Below are 22,006 nucleotides of genomic sequence, written 5' to 3'. Positions count from 1 at the left end.
ATCAGTAACATCATCCAAGCATCACTGGCATAAAGGAATATAACTCATTTACTTTTGGATTACCTCAATTACAAATATGCAAATTAGATGAAGTCCAGTCCATTTAACTCACTGTGGCCTTGTTTTTACTGCAACATATAAAATCTATATGAATCTATAAGTCCTGCAGCTCTATGGAATCAGTCACAATCATGGCTAGAAGTGGGAACAACTCAAACATGTCTATGTGCAGAATAACATAGTTAGAATGAGAGAAATCATCAAAAAAGTTGAATTTCTCTGTTAATTTAAAAAATAAAAAATGGACTTTCAATATAAACACTTTTCCATGCGGCCCCACAAGTGTGACGTTTAGAATAAAGTGCTTTTTTCTTTACATACCACTATTTTAAGCTGAGATTTTTTTTTTCCTGGCAGAAGCATTTGTGACACATGCTTTGTTCAAGGATCATCAGAAATGTGAACATCTGGAGTTATTTCCTGTTTTACAGTTTCTGGCTGTGATAAATAATCTAACTTTGACAATCTTTTGAACGAAAACATGCCTTTGAACCTGCCAGCGGGTTGTGGGGTTCAGAGGGTTAAATTGCCAAGATACAGAACAGAGAGACTGGATTTAATAAATGTTTTGCTTTTGCCCTTGATAAATAACGAATATTCTATTTTCACCATCGGAATCAGAATCATTGTTTATTGCCAAGTAGGTTTTGACATAAAAGGGATTTGCTGTGGTGTATTGGTGCATAAGAACAAACAAAGCACTAAAATATAGATATACATTAAGGCAAGTACTTTAGCAGCTTAATCAGAAAGTATGAAGAACAGAAAAGTCAACAAACTAAAAATATGTTTTTTAAATGAATTATAAACAACATTATGTGCAAATATGGAATTTAAATATGGGAAGGAGCTGTGTAAATAGGAGTGTGCAAGTATTCAGTATTCATTTCTACAATGTGTGGTATAAGGTCAGGTAGCTGTGCATACGTTAAGGGTCAGTCAGGGGAGAGTCAGTGGGGGTCTCTGGCCTTGTTGTTGAGGCCTTTTTCAGAGAGGAAGAGACTGTTGTTATGGCGGGAGGTTTGGGTCTGATAGACCACAGCCTCCTCAAACAGTCTGTGTCCAGGGTGGGAGGGTTCGGCTACAATCTTGCCTGCAGACGTACAGGTCCTGCAGGGACAGCAGATTGCAGCGATCACCTTCTCTGCAGAGGGAACGATACGCTGCAGTCTGCCCTCGTCCCTAGCAGTGGCAGCAGTGTACCAGATGGTGATGGAGGAGGTGAGAAGGGACTCCATGATGGCATGATGACTGCTGCAGGAACAACATCCTTTGTTGTGTTTCTTTGTTCTGGCTGATGATGGAGCCCAGGAAGCAGAATGACTCCACAGTGGTGACTGGGGAGTCACACAGGGTGATGGGGGCAGGTGAGGCTGGGCTCAAAAGAGAAAGAAGAGCCGAGGAGAAAGAACGCAGCCACCAGGGGATCCGGTGCTTTTATTGTTTTCAAATCTTGGACATGTGGCGTAACAGGTTAATGTAGGATATGCTGAAAAAATAAAAAATCCCCCATTGAACAAGACAATATTTAAAGTCTGATGCCAAAAATGTGATAATGTGTTTTAGGGGAAACTCTGTTTTCTACAACTCCCTAGACCTCTCTTCAGTACTTATGTCGACATCAGCCTCATAGTTGTAGTTCTTCTGTTTTAGGGTTGTACTAGGGTTGTGAAAACATATTTCTACCCAATATATCGAATATCACACACTGTCTAATAAATAATTATACTGCATGTATATTACCTATGCTAATAAAGACAACGTTTGTTTAATGAAGATATTTTAACTAAAACAGGAGAGCAGCGCTGACTGCTCTGCTCACGAAATGGAATGGAGCCCGAGGCATTTACAGTGAAGCGCGATTCAATGAGATCGCACCACACATCCGGTAGATTACAAAATAAAACAGCAGACAAATCTGATCGTAAGTCGTCACTTTGTCAACATTAGTGTCTCCCGCTGCAACAGAATAATATGTTGATCAGCAAATCAACCTCAGACACAAGGCTTGTAATGGGCGAAGGTTTGATCCGTTAAATACACAGAGGATCAGGGAGATTTCAAAATAAAACACAGCGGATCGTCTTTTTCTGGCGAGATCTTCGCCACAAGGTGATTATGTACATTCACTGAGTGAATATTTAGAAAATAAAACATATATTTCTATCTAGAAATGTAATCAAAATCCATTTTTATGCAGAAACTAAGTCAAAATATAGATTTTTTTTCACTAAAAATGAGAGAACTGTCCGCCATGTTTTTTGTTCTGACCGCCGTAAACTTGAAAGTCACGTGACTTGGACACAAACCAATAGGAAAAAATATCCATGGAATTAACTTGCATTGTAGCGAAATCCGTGGCTATTTCATGGATTTCGCTGAGACCATGTTGATCCAGGTCCTCAGTGGCATAGAGGGCCCTCATGCACAGAGGAGTGTAGAACCCAAAGGAGAAGGCAGGAAGGAGCAGCAGGGAGTCGCTATAGATTCACAGGCTGTCCACAAACGGACGCTGACGTCCCATTAGAGCCCCGTACCTGAAAATAAACAGCAGATGTGAAGTAACAAAACCAAAAGAACATTTCAAGGTGCAGTGATATTCATCCTATTACTCACTTCTTTTGAAAGATTGTTGGGTTTGCTGTCACAAGGTCAGTCTTTCTCGTAGCCATCTTCCAAAGGAGGAAGGTTGCACCTCAACAAACAGCAAAGAAGATAAAGAAAATGTTCTATGGAATTGCAACAGCCTATCAAGCCACTACATTGGACAACTTTGTCACCTGATAACAAACTGAGCTGAATCAATCATCTTTGCACAGTCGCTGTCAGTCAGGATCCCTCCGTTCCCAACAACAGCACACGTGTCCCATGTTTTATTTTCAAACGGACGCCTCTTGAATCAATGCCAGACAAAATGAAATGATTCAGTAGCATTTGAGCATCCACATCCTGAATCCTGTTACTTGACTTGACTGACTGCATCCTTTCCCCTCCCTATTACTGTTAGTCATGACAGTCCTAGTTCCTGGTCAACATAAAACAATAAAAAATGTCTGTTACTTCACAGGACAACCAGCATGGCTATAAACACATAATTTCTTTGCTGTACGTTCTATTATTTGTATGTCTTTTATTGTTTTATTGAGTATGTATGTACATAGCTGAGGTCAAAGTCAAGTTAGGCAGTCTTTTATTAAAGTTTTTGTCTACCAGTTCCACATAAAAGGAAGAAAGAAAATAACTTACTTCCTATAATTATGTATTATCATTTTTATTTTTATTAAATTTGCCACATTTATTTTATTTTATTACTTTACATATTAGGTTTTCATAGTGTGCTTTTGTCATTAGTCAAAAAACAACACCTGACTTTAAAAGAAAGCCTCCTCCCACTCAAAGGTTTTAAAATCTTCATGGGAATTATTTGCGATTACCTTATCTTTATCTGTTCTGACTGTATATTTTATTGGTTTGGGTCACTCAAACAGTAACAGGTTAGGGGGATTGTTAGAATATTCAGTAAAATTGAGGACATGAATTTAATTGATCTCTCCCGAGAGAACAAAGTCATAAAGAATGCCCTGTTAATTCCTGTCCACCTTAGCCACCTTTGTTCAGTGAGTTCAGGGTGATACCATCTGGTTACAGATAAACATAAATCTGCCACCATTTCCTGACCAATAAATTTAAGAAGTCAATGGTTTCTGCTCCTTTTCTTCTGTTGAATAACAGTAACTGGTGTGATCTGTTTGTGTACCGATTGGTGCACCGCCATAGCGTACCTTACCTCACCTTTATGAGTTGTCAGAGTCTTACGATTAAGCTTTTACAAAGATAAATAATTATGTCATTGAAAGTAGATCTCCAGGTGAGAGTGGTCAGCGGGCTCCCCAGACAAAAGAGAGTGAAGACCAAAGAGTAGAATGACTTCAATAGCTGTCCCCTCATGTCTCTCCTCACCTGCTAACTTCACCTGCGAGCCTCTTTTACTTTATGTTCGAGCACACTCTCAAAATGTTTATCTTGTATCTTGTAACCTCCTCCAAAGCATCCACCTCCTCTTTCCCTCTCAAAATGTTTATCTTGTATCTTGTAACCTCCTCCAAAGCATCCACCTCCTCTTTCCCTTTATCTCTGCCTGTCTGGTTTGACTTCTTTCTCTCCATCCATTGTGAATACGAGCATGTCTCCACTGTCCTATATAATCAGGCTCATTGTACCAGATAGATTTCTATTGAAGACATTACAAATTGTCTTTAACTGCTCAGGCAATGATTAGTGTCCCCGTCCCTCCTCATATATCGTGTTGGAGCTATTTAGTTCTTGTTAGTATTTAGTTGTCTGTTTAGTTTATTATTAACAATGAGTATTGTTTGATTATTCTAGATGTTTGCTTATTTTGATAATATTTTGTTTTGCTAGTTAATTGTTTAGTTTAATCATCATTATTGTTTAGCATATTTAGTTTACATATTATATTTTGTGTTTTATGGAATTTGGGTTGGCACCATGGGCACCTGATGTTATATAGGTAGGTAGGTAGGCAGAGGGCCGTCATGCACCTGGGTGGGCCTATGGTTTTTTACCAGCGCGAAGATAGGCAGCAGGAGCCATGTTTCTTTGTTCTTTTGTTTGCTTGCTCGCAATGGACAAAATAAACCTTTGGATCTATCAATCATGCATGGACATCACCTTCTTTGCCTGCGTACACCACACGCTCATGGTGCATCAGTGGCATTTTGATTAAGTTTGTTTTAAGTTTAATTTTGTTATTTTTTCGGACAAAATTGCCACTACATATCGGTTGTAAAAAACGTATCTGGGTATAGACATTTTCACTTCAATTCAATCAATAGTTAAGCATAATTTTGGCAACACGCTTAATAAAATTACATCTGTTTTGGCCAGATGGTCTAAGATCCAAACTCCCTCCGCAGCTGATTGTCAATAATCAATGTTCCACAATGCCAAGTTACTGATTGGAGGCCAGCCCATTCAGTTCAGTAGCTGGAGAGAGAGAAAGGCGTTCGTACACTCATTTATGGCAAGTAGGGTTTGCGCTCTTTTCAAGACTTATGCACAGAATTTGAACTACTACGCCCTTCCTTCTTCTTTTATTTGCAATTAAGATTGGCGTTAAAGGCTAGTGGAGTTCCTTGGCGCAAACCCCTCACACCTCATCTATTTCATAAAATTTTGCACAGCACAAGAGGTACGAATGGCCTTGTCTCCAAACTTCACGGGTTCATATTATGGCGAGCAAAAAAACGAGTGGCTTCCCGCTGGAAGCCTCCCCACTCCCTCTCCCTTCGTGTATGGCTTTAGCTTATCCAGACATTGTGTACAGAGAGTCATCAACGGCTGGAGTGCGCGGGGCGAAGGAAGAGAAAATTAAAATGTAGCAGTCACTTTCATTGAATCTAAAGAATCTTGTGGCTTGAACTTTGTCAAGGGCGGATGGCATGGGGTAATTGTTTTCTTTGTTTGTTTGTTTTCCCTCTTCTCTTCTTTTATGTCATTTTTTCTCTCTCTTTTTTCTCTCTCGTTAAAATTTTGCTTGTACCTTTTGTAATACATATTGGTTATTCAACGTATTGTTTGGAAGTAGCTCTGACAGACCGTGCTGCCTTAACTGTCGTCTTAAATGTCCACCCTCAGCATCTGTCTGTCTATGTAAAACAATGTCTGTGTTCAGAAGAAAGACTGTTGTTTCCCTAAAAGTTTCTTATGGGATGTGACAATAAAATCAGTGGTATTACCAGGACAAACGCTTATTCATACATGCATTTGTTTTATTTATTGCCCCACTAAAAAAGAAAATAATAAAACAGAAAAAGTTAACTCCATGGTACAATTCTCAAACCCGTGAACTGAAGCAAATTTCACGAAAGCTCGAAAGGAAATGGCGTTCAACTAAGCTGGATGAATTTCTTTTAACCTGGCAGGACAGTCTTAAAACATATAAGAAAATCCTCCGTAAAGCCAGATCAGCCTATTATTCCTCATTAATTGAGAAAAATAAGAACAACCCAAGATTCCTTTTCAGCACTGTAGCCAGGCTGACAGAGAGTCACAGCTCTATTGAACCATGTATTCCTATTGCACTCACTAGTAATGATTTTATGAGCTTTTTCAATGACAAAATTATAACTATTAGAAATAAAATTCACTACCTCCTGCCATTAACTGGTACTGAGGCATCCTTAAACCCTGGAGCCTTAGAAACGGGTACAAACCCTGATAAATATTTAGATCGCTTCGCTCCCATCACTTTCCAACAACTAACCTCAATGATTTCCTCATCTAAACCGTCAACCTGTCTCCTAGACCCCATACCAACAAGGCTGCTTAAAGAGGTTCTACCTTTAACGGGTACTTCTTTCTTAGATGCAATCAACTTGTCATTATTAACAGGCTACGTGCCACAATCATTTAAAGTAGCTGTAATTAAACCTCTTCTCAAAAAGGTTAATTTAGATCCTGGCGTTTTAGCAAACTATAGACCAATATCTAACCTCCCCTTCCTCTCTAAGATCCTGGAGAAAGCAGTCGCAAATGAACTTTGTGATTTTCTTCAACACAATAGTCTATATGAGGACTTCCAGTCAGGATTTAGAACTCATCATAGCACAGAAACAGCATTGGTAAAAATTACAAATGACCTTTTAATTTCTTCTGATAATGGACTTGTCTCAGTCCTTGTCTTACTAGATCTGAGTGCTGCATTTGATACAATTGACCATCGTATCCTATTACAGAGACTGGAACATGTAATTGGCATTAGAGGAACGGCACTGGGCTGGTTTAAATCGTACTTATTAGACCGTTTCCAGTTTGTTCATGTGAATAATGAATCCTCCGTGCGCACTGATGTTAACCACGGTGTTCCACAGGGTTCTGTGCTTGGACCAATTTTATTCACCCTTTATATGCTCCCTCTAGGTAATATAATTAGAAAACATTCAATTAACTTTCATTGTTATGCTGATGACACTCAGTTATATATATCAATCAAGCCAGGTGAAACTGATCAGCTAGCCAAACTAAATGCATGCCTTAAAGACATAAAAACCTGGATGGTCCACAACTTCCTAATGTTAAACTCGGAAAAAACAGAAGTGATTGTACTGGGACCCGAACACCTCCGAAACTCATTATCTAAAGACTTAATTAGCATCGATGGCATTACCCTGGCCTCCAATACCACCATAAGGAATCTCGGAGTTATCTTTGATCAGGATCTGTCATTTAACTCCCATATAAAACAAACTTCAAGGACTGCATTTTTTCACCTACGTAATATTACAAAAATTAGACACATCCTGTCTCAAAAGGATGCAGAAAAATTAGTTCATGCTTTTGTTACTTCAAGGTTAGATTACTGTAATTCCTTACTGTCAGGCTGCTCCAATAAATCCCTTAAAACTCTTCAGTTAGTCCAAAATGCTGCGGCTCGTGTACTAACAAGAACCAAGAAAAGAGATCATATTTCTCCTGTTCTAGCTTCGCTGCACTGGCTCCCTGTAAAATCCAGAATTGAGTTCAAAATCCTTCTTCCTACTTACAAAGCTCTAAATGGTCAGGCACCATCATATCTTAAAGACCTCATAATGCCATATTACCCTTCTAGAGCACTACGCTCCCAAAATTCTATGTTACTTGTGGTTCCTAAAGTCCTTAAAACTAGATTGGGAGCCAGAGCCTTCAGTTATCAAGCTCCTCTCTTGTGGAATCATCTCCCAGTGTCAGTTCGGGAGGCAGACACCCTCTCTTTATTCAAGAGTAAACTTAAAACTTTCCTCTTTGACAAAGCCTATAGTTAGGGCTGGCCGAGGCCTGCCTTGGACCAGCCCCTAGTTATGCCGCTATAGGCCCAATGTGTCGGGGGACACGATACACCGGGGCCCTCTTTCTCTCTGTCCCAATAATACATGACACAAGCTTTTATTTTCCCAGAATACTCGCACTTTTCTCTGCTCTCTCTTCACAGGGTGTGGAGCTGTGGTCCTGCTCCATCACTCCTGCTGGTCTCACTGCTGTGGATCTGGTCCGGCCCCAGATGGGAATGTTCCTCTCCTGGTCCACTCACCATCACTACTGGCCAATGGTGGCGCATCATCACCTGCTGCTGTGCCCCCCAACCCCCCCCCCCCGCCCAAGAACTCCTGCTCCTCTCTCTCTCTCTCTCTCTCTCTCTCTCCCTCTCTCTCTATTGCCCCCCCCCCCCAACCTCTATCTACTCTACTCTGTTGACCTGCCCTGTACAACGACATCTATTGCACGTCTGTCCGTCCTGGGAGATGGATCCCTCCTCTGTCGCTCTCCCTGAGGTTTCTTCTTCTTTTTTCCCCTGCTAAAAGGGTTTTTTAAAAGAGTTTTTCCCTGGCCGATGTGAGGGTCTAAGGACAGAGGGTGTCGTACCATGTACAGTCTGTGAAGCCCTTTGAGGCAAATCTGTGATTTGTGATTTTGGGCTATATAAATAAAATTGATTGATTTGATTGATTGATTTGTGTGATTGTGTGTTTTTCTATGCCTTTTGTAAAAAAAACAAAAAATAAATCAGAAATTAAAATTGAATAAACTCTCTGCTTCAACAAAACCCACCAGGAAGTAAAAGGCTACCCACTCTTGAAATGTTGAGTATTGTCCTGTTGTTCTTGTCAGTATGAGATCTGTGTCTGGTTTTGATTTTCCCTCCCTCATTCTTATGACCAATTACCACAGGTGGAACAAACAAAAGCACTAAAGTGTGGCACCTGTGGCTCAGATGATAGAGCGGTCGCCCACTTGTTACTCAATTACTGAATACTGTTATTGTATCGGGTGAGATGAAGCTGATGTGTAACTATTTTGGATCAGACTGCAACCTATATATATTTTTATTGTGAAAAAATGTGCTTTTTATTTACACAAGTAATTAGTTTATTGTTTCCTAATGCAGTGTAAAAACAAGAGATTCAATAGAGGAATGTTTATAAAAGGGCTGTGTGAAACTCTCCTGATAAATCAGTGAATCATATGGTGTTGCAGCCAAATGTGTGGTTTATGATGAAATACTGCATTTTAATGGTAAATCTTGGCAGGTTTTAGGACACTTAGTGGCTTAAAGACAGTAAATCATGAAAGCTGAGATGTCTCAGCCACAAATTACATACATACAAAGATTTTTTCTGATAAATATTTATTTAATATTCATTCAATTGAACGTCATTTGTTTTTCACAAGAAAACATCACAAACATTAATGGAATTCTAAACTCACCGGTCACCGGTCCTCCAGCTTCCTCCAACAGTCACATGCAGCTCAGTTGACTGATTTCAGGAGGGAGTACCCCGCCTCTCGCCCAATGTCAGCTGGAATTGGGTCCCCGCAACCCGAAAATTATAAAACAAAATAGATTTGTCCATTCAAAAGTATGTGAAAGACTTGATGAGTGACTGGACTAAAAAAAAAACAAGGCACTTGTCTCCTGTCCCGTCAGCTTCCATTAAGTCGGGGAATTACATTTTACCTGGCTGATAATCTTCCAGGTGAAGCCTGAGCACCCCCTGACTATGCAGCTGCAGCAAGAGGTCAAACTCAGCTGGTATGGTGTGGAGCCCTCCGTTAGCTTTCACATCAAATCAAATCAAATCAATTTTATTCATATAGCCCAAAATCACAAATCACAGATTTGCCTCGAAGGGCTTCACAGACTGTACATGGTACGACACCCTCTGTCCTTAGACCCTCACATCGGCCAGGGAAAAACTCCTTTAAAAAACCCTTTTAGCAGGGGAAAAAGAAGAAGAAACCTCAGGGAGAGTGACAGAGGAGGGATCCATCTCCCAGGACGGACAGACGTGCAATAGATGTCGTTGTACAGGGCAGGGGGGGGGGGGGGGGGGGGGGGGCAGCAATAGAGAGGGAGGGAGAGAGAGAGAGAGAGAGAGAGGAGCAGGAGTTCTTGGGGGGGGGGGGGGCACAGCAGCAGGTGATGATGCGCCACCATTGGCCAGTAGTGATGGTGAGTGTAGAGTGGACCAGGAGAGGAACATTCCCATCTGGGGCCGAACCAGATCCACAGCAGTGAGACCAGCAGGAGTGATGGAGCAGGACCACAGCTCCACACCCTGTGAAGAGAGAGCAGAGAAAAGTGCGAGTATTCTGGGAAAATAAAAGCTTGTGTCATGTATTATTGGGACAGAGAGAAAGAGGGCCCCGGTGTATCGTGTCCCCCGACACATTGGGCCTATAGCGGCATAACTAGGGGCTGGTCCAAGGCAGCATTTTGGACTAACTGAAGAGTTTTAAGGGATTTATTGGAGCAGCCTGACAGTAAGGAATTACAGTAATCTAACCTTGAAGTAACAAAAGCATGAACTAATTTTTCTGCATCCTTTTGAGACAGGATGTGTCTAATTTTTGTAATATTACGTAGGTGAAAAAATGCAGTCCTTGAAGTTTGTTTTATATGGGAGTTAAATGACAGATCCTGATCAAAGATAACTCCGAGATTCCTTATGGTGGTATTGGAGGCCAGGGTAATGCCATCGATGCTAAATAAGTCTTTAGATAATGAGTTTCGGAGGTGTTCGGGTCCCAGTACAATCACTTCTGTTTTTTCCGAGTTTAACATTAGGAAGTTGTGGACCATCCAGGTTTTTATGTCTTTAAGGCATGCATTAAGTTTGGCTAGCTGATCAGTTTCACCTGGCTTGATTGATATATATAACTGAGTGTCATCAGCATAACAATGAAAGTTAATTGAATGTTTTCTAATTATATTACCTAGAGGGAGCATATAAAGGGTGAATAAAATTGGTCCAAGCACAGAACCCTGTGGAACACCGTGGTTAACATCAGTGCACACGGAGGATCCATTATTCACATGAACAAACTGGAAACGGTCTAATAAGTACGATTTAAACCAGCCCAGTGCCGTTCCTCTAATGCCAATTACATGTTCCAGTCTCTGTAATAGGATACGATGGTCAATTGTATCAAATGCAGCACTCAGATCTAGTAAGACAAGGACTGAGACAAGTCCATTATCAGAAGAAATAAAAAGGTCATTTGTAATTTTTACCAATGCTGATTCTGTGCTATGATGAGTTCTAAATCCTGACTGGAAGTCCTCATATAGACTATTGTGTTGAAGAAAATCACAAAGTTGATTTGCGACTGCTTTCTCCAGGATCTTAGAGATGAAGGGGAGGTTAGATATTGGTCTATAGTTTGCTAAAACGCCAGGATCTAAATTAACCTTTTTGAGAAGAGGTTTAATTACAGCTACTTTAAATGATTGTGGCACGTAGCCTGTTAATAATGACAAGTTGATTGCATCTAAGAAAGAAGTACCCGTTAAAGGTAGAACCTCTTTAAGCAGCCTTGTTGGTATGGGGTCTAGGAGACAGGTTGACGGTTTAGATGAGGAAATCATTGAGGTTAGTTGTTGGAAAGTGATGGGAGCGAAGCGATCTAAATATTTATCAGGGTTTGTACCCGTTTCTAAGGCTCCAGGGTTTAAGGATGCCTCAGTACCAGTTAATGGCAGGAGGTAGTGAATTTTATTTCTAATAGTTATAATTTTCTCATTGAAAAAGCTCATAAAATCATTACTAGAGAGTGCAATAGGAATACATGGTTCAATAGAGCTATGACTCTCCGTCAGCCTGGCTACAGTGCTGAAAAGGAATCTTGGGTTGTTCTTATTTTTCTCAATTAATGAGGAATAATAGGCTGATCTGGCTTTACGGAGGATTTTCTTATATGTTTTAAGACTGTCCTGCCAGGTTAAAAGAAATTCATCCAGCTTAGTTGAACGCCATTTCCTTTCGAGCTTTCGTGAAATTTGCTTCAGTTCACGGGTTTGAGAATTGTACCATGGAGTTAACTTTTTCTGTTTTATTATTTTCTTTTTTAGTGGGGCAATAAAATCTAGCGTTGTTCGCAGTGAATCTGCAGTACTGTCGACAAAGTTATCAATTAGGGAGGGACTGAAGTTAACATAGTCCTCTATTATGTTGGAGCACAACAAAGAGTTAAAGACAGGTGGAATCACTTCCTTGAACTTAGCTACAGCACTATCAGATAGACATCTAGTGTAGAAACTCTTGCTTATTAGCGAGTAGTCCAATAGCAGGACTTCAAAAGTTATTAAATAATGGTCTGATAACACAGGATTTTGTGGGAAAACTATTAAATGTTCAATTTCAATCCCATACGTCAACACAAGGTCGAGGGTGCGGTTAAAAGAGTGAGTGGCTTCATGAACTTTCTGATTAAAGCCAATCGATTCTAGTAAGGAGATAAAAGCAGTACTAAGGCTATCATTATCAACGTCAACATGAATATTAAAATCACCTACAATAATTACCTTATCTGTAATTAGTACTAGGCTTGATAAAAACTCAGAGAATTGTGATAAAAATTCTGAATATGGACCGGGAGGCCGGTAAACTATGACAAATAGGATTGGCTGTTGGTTTTTCCAGGTTGGGTGTGAAGGACTGAGAACAAGGCTTTCAAATGAGTTATAGTTTAATTTAGGTTTTGGGGTAATTAGAAGGTTTGACTCATATATCGCTGCAACTTCTCCTCCTCGGCCTGTGCCACGAGGGATATGAGTATTAATATGACTAGGAGGAGTAGATTCATTTAGGCTGACATATTCTTCATCACGCAGCCAGGTTTCAGTTAGACAAAGTAAGTCAATATTGCAATCTGATATTAGCTCATTTACTAATAAAGCTTTAGATGATAAGGATCTAATGTTTAAGAGTCCACATTTAATTATTTTGGGTTTTTGTTTATTTGCAGTTGAAGTTTCAATTTTTATTAGGTTATTTTGGGTAACTCCTCTTCTGTTAGAACCTGGTTTAAATAACTTAACTTTGGGAGGACGGGGGACAGACACAGTCTCTATGGGATTTTGGGTGGATGACTGCTCAAAGGGAAAGGCAGAGAAGTGTTTTACACTGCGACTCTGCCTCCTGGTCTCAACTCTGATTTGTCACGGGTTTGGACCGCTAATAAACTTGGTCAGGTTGCTAGATATGAGAGCGGCTCCATCCAAAGTGGGATGAACACCATCTCTCCTAATAAAACCAGGTCTCCTCCAGAAAGTTTGCCAATGATTAACGAAGCCCACGTTGTTTGCTGGACACCACCTCGACAACCAGCGCTGGAGCGATGAAATGCGGCTACACATATCATCGCTGGTCAAATTTGGCAGGGGACCAGAGAAAACTACGGAGTCCGACATTGTTTTGGCATATGCACACACCGATTCCACATTAATTTTTGTGACCTCCGATTGACGTAACCGGGTGTCATTACTGCCGACGTGAATAACCACTTTACTGTATTTATGTTTATCCTTAGCCAGCAGTTTAAAAAAGGATTCAATGTCGCCCGCTCTGGCCCCCGGGATGCACTTAACTATGGTGCCTGGTTTCGCTAACTTCACGTTCCGAAGAATGGAGTCGCCAATGATCAGAGTTGGCTTCTCAGTAGGTGTGTTACTGAGTGGGGAGAATCTGTTGGAGACGTGAAGCGGTTGGTGGTTAACCATCGTGGGCCTCGGCTTCTGACTATTCCCCCTTCGGACATTCACCCAGCCGCCCGGCCGCTCGGGAGGTGTCGGGGAACGGCTAGCTACGCTATGTCGGCTCGCACCAGCTAAGGGCGACTGGCTAACTGCTGCAGTTAACTTTACCGAATTAGTTTCCATGGTGCGGAGCCGCACTTCTAGTTCACTAAGCCTCGCCTCCAACACAGCTAAAGCACTACATTTATTACAAGTACCATTATCATTAAAGGAGGCTAAGCAGTAACTAAACATTTGACACACCGGGCAAGAGAGGGCAGGAGAGTGAGGGGGAGAAGACATGGTTAGCAGCTAGGCTAGGTAGCTAACACAACTGAGTAGTATCAGACAGATAAGATTAGCGACAAGTCGCTACAAGGAGCAGATAGATACGGGTGCTTAAGTAAAACTAGCGTATGTATAAATGAAGCGGACAGGTATCCGTTATAATGTGTAGCGTTTAACAGAGTTAACTGTATTTAGCAAGAGCAGCAAACAAGCACAGCACTACACTACGAGCACACACAGAAACACCGGAAGTGACACAATACGCTCAACTTAGCACGTCAGCACGTCCAATCCCAATCTACATCATCGTAGTAGTGGTTAGTCAGGGCATAAAGTCCATGTGGGTGATTACTGAAGGGCCAGAACCTGTACAGATGCACGTTAGCACAGAGTTCCAGTGCCAGGCTAGTCATCATGATGCCGGTGCTGAGCCGTGCTGCTTTAATGCCTTGGGAGCGCCAGAAGACGGACAGTTTCTGGAGGTATTGAGGGTTTAAGAAGACGGGTCCAATGGGGCTATCCAGGTCCTCAGTGGCATAGAGGGCCCTCATGCACAGAGGAGTGCAGAACCCAAAGGAGAAGGCAGGAAGGAGCAGCAGGGAGTCGCCATAGATTCGCAGGCTGTCCACAAACGGACGCCGACGTCCCATTAAAGCCCCGTACCTGAAAATAAACAGTAGACTTAACATAACAAGACAACAAGAACAATTTTATGGGCAGGAATATTCGTCGTCTTACTCACTTCTTTTGAAAGATGGTTGGGTTTGCTGTCACGAGGTCAGTCTTGGTGCCCACATCTTTCTCGTAGCCGTCTTCCAAAGGAGGAAAGTTGCATCTGAATAAAACAACAAAGAAGATAAAGTAAATGTTTTATGTAATTTTAACAGAAATAAGTGAAGGATCTGTTGACTGATATTAGTTTTCAGTTAACATTGTGATCAGCCTTTCAGTTCTCTAGAACTTTATCACCTGAAAACAAACTGAGCTGAATCGATATTCTTTCCACAGTTGCTGTCGGTCAGGATCCCTCCGTTCCCAACAACAGCACACGTGTCCCATGTTTTATTTTGAAACGGATGCCTCTGGAATCAAAGCCAATGAAAAATGAATAACAAAACAACCACATTATGTTTATGAAGTTATTTGGCCATCTGACCAGCAGTTCTCATGCAGCTTTAAAATGCAGATGAAAGATGAGTTTTTGTCAGTCTGCTTAATGAAAATAAGTCATTAGCATTTTAGCTGCTGCTGCTGAATACTATTTCTGTTTCTTTGCTTGACTGACTGCATCCTTTCTCTGCCCCATTACTGTGAGTCCTGAGGAACAACCATGATACCAAACAAGCGACAGATGTTAATGACTGTAATTGCAATGAATGAGACGCCACAGACCTTTGCAAAGGTGTTGAACATCTCCGGGGTCACCTTGAGGCTCCTCCATTTTTCCGCGTCGTACACAATATTGGATCCTACTGGAGTGTTGGCCTAGGTAATGATGGCCTTGTCAAAACCATTACACCTGCTGCTCAGCTCAGATCTGAGGAACCACAAGGACTTTGTTAAAATCCCCCTATAGAGCAATCTTAGTGACCATCTACAGACCCCCCAAATATGATGCAAGGTTTTTTGATGACTTTGCCAAACTACTGTCTATTGTGTGCATGGATTTTGATTGTGTTGTTTTAGTAGGTGATTTTAACATTCATGTTGATAATCCTGAAGATGGGTGTGCTAAAGAACTTTTAAATATTCTGGATAACTTTGGGCTTTCTCAGCATGTCACAGATCCAACACAGAGGACACATATTAGATCTAGTTATTACCAAAGGTCTTAATATCTCTGAGGTTGTGGTGAACGATGTTGCTCTTTCTGATCACTACTGTGTTTTGTTTAAAATGACCACCCTTGCCAATCCTACAAAAGGTGAAGCAGAGGTAATCAGGAAGCACTATATAAATTAAAACACTTTTTTTTCATTATTCACCCACCATCACCAACCCTGCCCTCAGCTCTAGTTGATGACCTTGTTAACAGTTTTAGTTCAATGTTATCGACTCTATCGACCCAATTAATACCAAAGTTCTGTCAGGAAGGAAAAAGTCACCCTGGAGAAACGCCACACTGGTTAAAGCACAGAAAAAAGTATGTAGACAAGCAGAACGCAGGTGGCGAAAGAACAAACTCCAGGTATATTACGGCATTTATAAAGAGGGTCTTCGCAACTATAATCAGGAACTGAAGAATGCAAGGCAGTCATATTTTTCAGAGATTATCAATAGAAACTGTAATAATTCCCCGCACACTTTTTTTATGTAGTAGACAGACTGACAAATCCCACAGCATCAGTCCCTCCTAAACTGCTGTGTAACAAGTTATGCAATGACTTTGCAGCCTTTTTCACAAACAAAATATTACAGATAAGACAAGCAGTGTGCAGCTCCAGCTCAGGAATGATAACACTGGTGCCTTCCCATCCTCTAGTCAAGCTAGGACATTTTAGCCTCACCACAACACTAACGGAAACGGCTTCAAAATTAAAGCCCACAACCTGCTGCCTTGATATTCTGCCTTCAAACCTTTTTAAAACTGTTTTCAACTGTATAGCTCCGGATGTACTGCAGATAATAAATACTTCTCTCCAAGCAGGACAGTTTCCACAGGCTTTGAAAACTGCAGTAATAAAACCTCTTAAAAAATCAAATCTGGATTCCACAACAATTAGTAACTATAGGCAAATATCAAATCTGCCATTTCTGGGGAAAATCATTGAAAAGGTTGTTTTTGAGCAAATTCATGCTTTTATGATGCAAAACTATATTTTTAACACATTTCAGTCTGTATTTCGGTGACACCACAGCACTGAGACTGTACTTAACAAAGTCTTAAATGATATTCATCTGAACACTGATGCAGGCAAATCCTCTGTTCTGGTTTTACTTACAGTTGATCATAACATACTATTCAGCAGACTGGAACGGTGGGTGGGGCTCACCGGCACTGTGCTACAATGGTTCAAATCTTACTTACAAGATAGGGACTTTTTTGTGTCAATTGGAAACCATGAGTCTGAGCGAACTAAGATCACATGTGGGGTTCTTCAAGGGTCCATTCTCAGGCTGCTTCTATTCAACATCTATATGCTACCGCTAGCTCAGATTATTGAACATCACAACATCTCCTACCATACTTATGCCGATGACATACAACTCTACATTTCAGTGTCCTCACATGACTACAGTCCCTTACTCTCATTGAGTAACTGTATTCATCAAATCAGTGAGTGGATGTGCCAGAACTTTCTCCAGCTAAATGCAGAGAAGACAGAGGTGATCATTTCGGCCCTAAAAATGAAAGATCTAAGATCAGCGCTCACCTTGGCTCTATGTCATTGACAGCTACAAATCAAGCCAGAAATCTTGGTGTAATTATTGACTCAGACCTGAACTTCAACAGCCATCTAAAGCTTATCACTAAATCTGCCTTTTATCACCTGAAAAACATAGCTAGAATGAAGGGGCTTCTGTCAAAACAAGACATGGAAAAACTTATCCATGCATTTATTTTAAGTAGGTTGGATTATTGCAATGGCATCTTCACAGGTCTTAACAAAAAATCAATCAGGCAGCTGCAGCTGATCCAGAACGCTGCCACCAGAGTCCTCACAAACACCAGGAAACTGGACCATATTACACCGGTCCTTAACCCATTGATGCAGGGAAAGCATTACCGCATTTCTACCATTAAAGCCGGGAGCGCTGTTGCGTCACTCTACCATTAAGGCCGGGACAGCGGATATGTCATTTTGTAGTATTTGTATTTTTTTCCACCTATTTTCGGTCCCCTGGCCAATGAAATGCATCAGAATCATGATGATGAGTGAATGATGAGTGTCGCAATGCAACATCTGACTTTTCCAGAACTTTGAAATCATGACGGAAGACGACTATAGCGGAGGAGCTCAGCAGTAAGTGATGGAAGAGAGATGAAAACAGCGCCGATCATTTAATTGCTGATGCGGACTTTGAACCCTCGGAACCAATCGACCGGCATTTATGGATGAGGAATATGTTTTTAGACGACATATTTTCACCGAAGAACAGACAGATTTGTGGCCATCTGGAGATAATAATATTATTAATAATATATTAATATTAATAATTAATAAAATCATGACTGTTTATGTCTTATATTACTTTATGCGTCGTTGAGTACCCTGAAAAGTGCAATATATAAAATGTAGTATTATTATTTATTATTATTATTATTATATATATTTTTTTTTTTATTAGAGTAGGCTAATGAGAACTATGTCTTGTTCTTCCAGTGGTCATATCATGTTTGCATCTTGCTAATGGGCATGTATTAGTATTATGCATAGGATTTTTTATTCAGACAAATGTGACATTTGCTGAGTTTGTTGATTTAAAAAAAAAATGTATTGAAGGTTTGGACAAATAAACTCAACTTCGTATGAAAGCCACGGGTATATGCTCTCAAATACTTTTTGAATTTCATTTTTATCTGCTACAGAGGCTGAAAAATCTATTATTTAGTAGGTGTTGAATTTCCAGAAAAACTTCAGGTTTTAGGGGGTCATTTGAAAATCGCCCATAGGTTTTCCAGGCATTTTTTTCCAGGCGCTTTAGGCCTTAATGGGTTAAATCACTACACTGGCTTCCTGTGAGTCAGAGGATAGATTTTAAAATCTTACTGCTGGTCTACAAAGCACTGAATGGTCTCAGACCAAATGACATGCTTGATCTGCTCCCTCTCTACGAAGCATCCACACCCCTTAGGTCATCTGGAACTGGCTTGTTGCGTGTCCCAAGAACAAGAACTAAGCAGGGTGAGGCAGCTTTAAGTTATTCTGCTCCTCACCTGTGGAACAAACTACCTGTAGATGTGAGGTCAGCTCCTTTAAATCAGGACTAAAAACACTATTGTTTACTGCAGCGTACTCTTAACTTTAACACTTATCTGCTCTACTCTACTGCCCTTACTTTTTAACTATGCAATGTTTGACTTGTGCTTTTTATTATTTTATCTATTTTCTTATCCTGCTGTATCTTATTTTATCTTATTTATATTTTTATTTCTATTTCCCTGTTTTGACATTTTTCACTGTTTTCACTTGTGTCTTGCTGTTTTTAATGTTTATGTAAAGCACTTTCAATTACCTTGTGTTGAATTGTGCTATACAAATAAACTTGCCTTGCCTTGCCTTGCCTTTGTTAAACATACAGTCAGCTAAAAGTGTTTACGCTGACTTCAAGTTGCCAGAGACATTAAAAGTGAATTGAATTGTTTCTTCAAGTAATAAAGAAAGAAAAAAGAAAAAAATTCTTGTTTAAATTAAGAATTTTAAATCCATAACTTGCCCAAGGTAAGTGAAGACAAACCCTCTGTTTTTCCTGAACTAACATGACCTTTAGACATGTTATAATAAAAAAGGGAAGACCATATGGTCTTATTATATCAGAAAGCAAACTGTTTAAATACGTTTCTTAGGTGTGGCTTCATATTCCATGTAAATCACACTGATAACACAGATTCCTGTCTGCATGGAGATCCAACATTTCTGTGTTACTTTGTCGATGACCTCCCTGTGACACACACACATCCAAATACAGTCAGGTGTAGAATCTCTGTCATACTGCTTGACTTCATCTGATAAAGGCAAGAACAAGCAGTCAGTTGAGGAAAAGCAGGGAGTGTTTGTTCTTACTTGCAGCCTTTGCAGAGCTCAGAAGGGCTTTTCCTGTGACAAGGAAGTCTGTAAGGTTCGTCATCACTGTGGAGGGAAACAGAGAGAAACAGGACAGGTGAGTAACCTTCCTGTGCCAGAGAAACCAGATAATCTCAATGGCACTGAGAGCAAAAAAAACTAAAAATTAACATAGTTCACAAAAAGTTTTTTTTTTTCTTATTCTTTTTTTTCCTGTTTTTTCTAAACAATGCCTATATGCTATCAGCCTGAAGGAGAAGCAGATGGGTTTATTAACACCTTCCCCTCCTGTAACAAAACCACACCTGGACCTACATGACTTCATCAGAGGTCACGTTATATTTTGTTTACATTCATTAAAAAGGAATTTCTGTTCTTTGTGCTGTATTGTTTGTTTATGTGTAGATTAATTACATAAAGCTATCTTAATTATATCAACATTTAACCAGTAGATATTTTCATGCAATCAACTATGTGGTTCAATAAGAACAAAATTTTAACAAAAACATGTTAGTTGTTACATATTGAAGTGATGTTTTTCAAATGAAAATTTTGCTGCTAGTATCGTATTGTGAGACTAATCATGATACTGAAGCAAAGATAAACATGTTGGCTTATGAGATGTATTCACACATTCCTGGTTAAAAATAAATTTAAGAAGTGAGCAGAAGTGAAGAAAGACTGTCAGCGTGCACAAAAAAAGTCTCAAAAATCTTCTCAACATCAACTGTTAAATCACCCTCTATCGCCCTTGTCTTAATGCCTTTCATAACTCTAAGACAATGTCTCTTTATCTTTTTCCTCTACTAACACATTTCCAACACACAACATACAAAAACCTTCCAGACTGCTCTATAGGTGGTTGGAAGTAATAGTCACACACTTACTTGTAGTCCAACATGTGCCAGGTGAGAGTGGTCAGCAGGCTCCCCAGACAAAACAAAGTGAAGACCAAAGAGTAGAGTGGCTTCAATAGCTGTCCCCTCATGTCTCTCCTCACCTGCTAACTTCACCTTTTACTCTATGTTTGAACACACTCTCAACAGTGTTTATATTGTATCTAACAATCTACATCCTTGAGAGTTGAGAGTGTCGGCCACCGAGGATGTTTTAGGGATCCAATCACAGAGCGGGGAGGGACGGCAAGACGATGACGCGTACTACTCGGCACTTGGAAGCTTGTAGTTTTCTTACGGATCCAACATGGCTGCTGCAGACGCGAAACTCTCTTTAGCTGTAGATGGTGTTTTAAATAGTTTAGAGCCAAAGTTGAAAGGTGAAAGGTCTCTCGGCGGCTCCGCTGTCCCGCCGAGAGACCCGCAGCAGCTTGTTTATTGTCCATAAAATCAGTGGATGTGTGTGGCTGAATGACATGAGGGGGAATAAAGCGTGAAAATAAATAATCTTGCAGAAAGCGAGAACTGGAGAAGCAAAAAGCAGCAAGCAACACTCTTTCACAGACACACACACAACAAACATCAATTTCTGTTGCTCTACATACGTCATCTGGTATAACTGATCTGATTGGCTAAGAGCTACCTACAGACGCTTTGATAGACATTCTTAGCGACCAATAAACGGCTCCGGAGGATCGTAAACCACACCTCCTCTACGGAGAAATGAACGGCTGGTTTCCAGACTAGATCTCATTTGAGATTAGTCTGGTGTTAGCCAGGCTAACATGGAACTACAATCTGAGTCACAACTCTCCAGTCATCTGCAGCAGAGAAACTCTGTGGCATCCATTTTCAAATGAGCAACCTATCTCTCACAAATTAACCTGTTGATAAAGATTCAACTTTCTCTCCATTTTCTGCAACTTCCAACAAAGCTGCCAAAGTCGCATCTTCTGCTCACGAGAAAGAGAGAAATGCTCAACCTCAGGAAAAGCTCCTTAACTTGAGTCTTTACAGTCAGAATCTGAACCCCTAGCATCACAAAGAAAACTCTCACTCAGATCAATGTCCTCCTACCTCCGCTACCACATGGCATTAAGTTTGGAGGAGCCCCCAAATGATGTTGCGACCCCCTACCTAAGGCTCCCAATAAAGGGATCTAACATAATTACCAGAGTCAGGATGGATGCAAAACAATGATTTATTACAAAGGATTCAAACAAAACAACCCACAGGGAATCAAAACTAAGAAATAAACAAAAGGTCTGGAGGGCAAAATCAATAAAAGAAAGGGGAACCCTTGGACCAACCCTCAATGGGTCGGCGGATCCAAGAGAACCCCTTCTGCCAACAAACCAGACCCTATGAAAATAACAGAAATAAATACCTGAAAACTGAGCCACCTGTCCCACCAGAACAAAGGAGAAAACTAGACCAAACAAAAGGCCTGATTTGAAAATCAC

General features: G+C 40.5%; 1 pseudogene; it reads right to left on the bottom strand.

Moving 5' to 3' along the window:
• Nucleotides 1-1,010: 1,010 nt before the first annotated feature.
• LOC131970657 (alpha-2,8-sialyltransferase 8E-like) lies at nucleotides 1,011-20,635 on the bottom strand (annotated as a pseudogene).
• Nucleotides 20,636-22,006: the final 1,371 nt, after the last annotated feature.

Source organism: Centropristis striata, chromosome 4 (assembly GCF_030273125.1).
Source record: "Centropristis striata isolate RG_2023a ecotype Rhode Island chromosome 4, C.striata_1.0, whole genome shotgun sequence".
NCBI classification, from domain to species: Eukaryota; Metazoa; Chordata; class Actinopteri; order Perciformes; family Serranidae; genus Centropristis; species Centropristis striata.
Note: the sequence above shows the minus strand (reverse complement) of the source record. Positions and strands in the feature narration are given on the sequence as shown.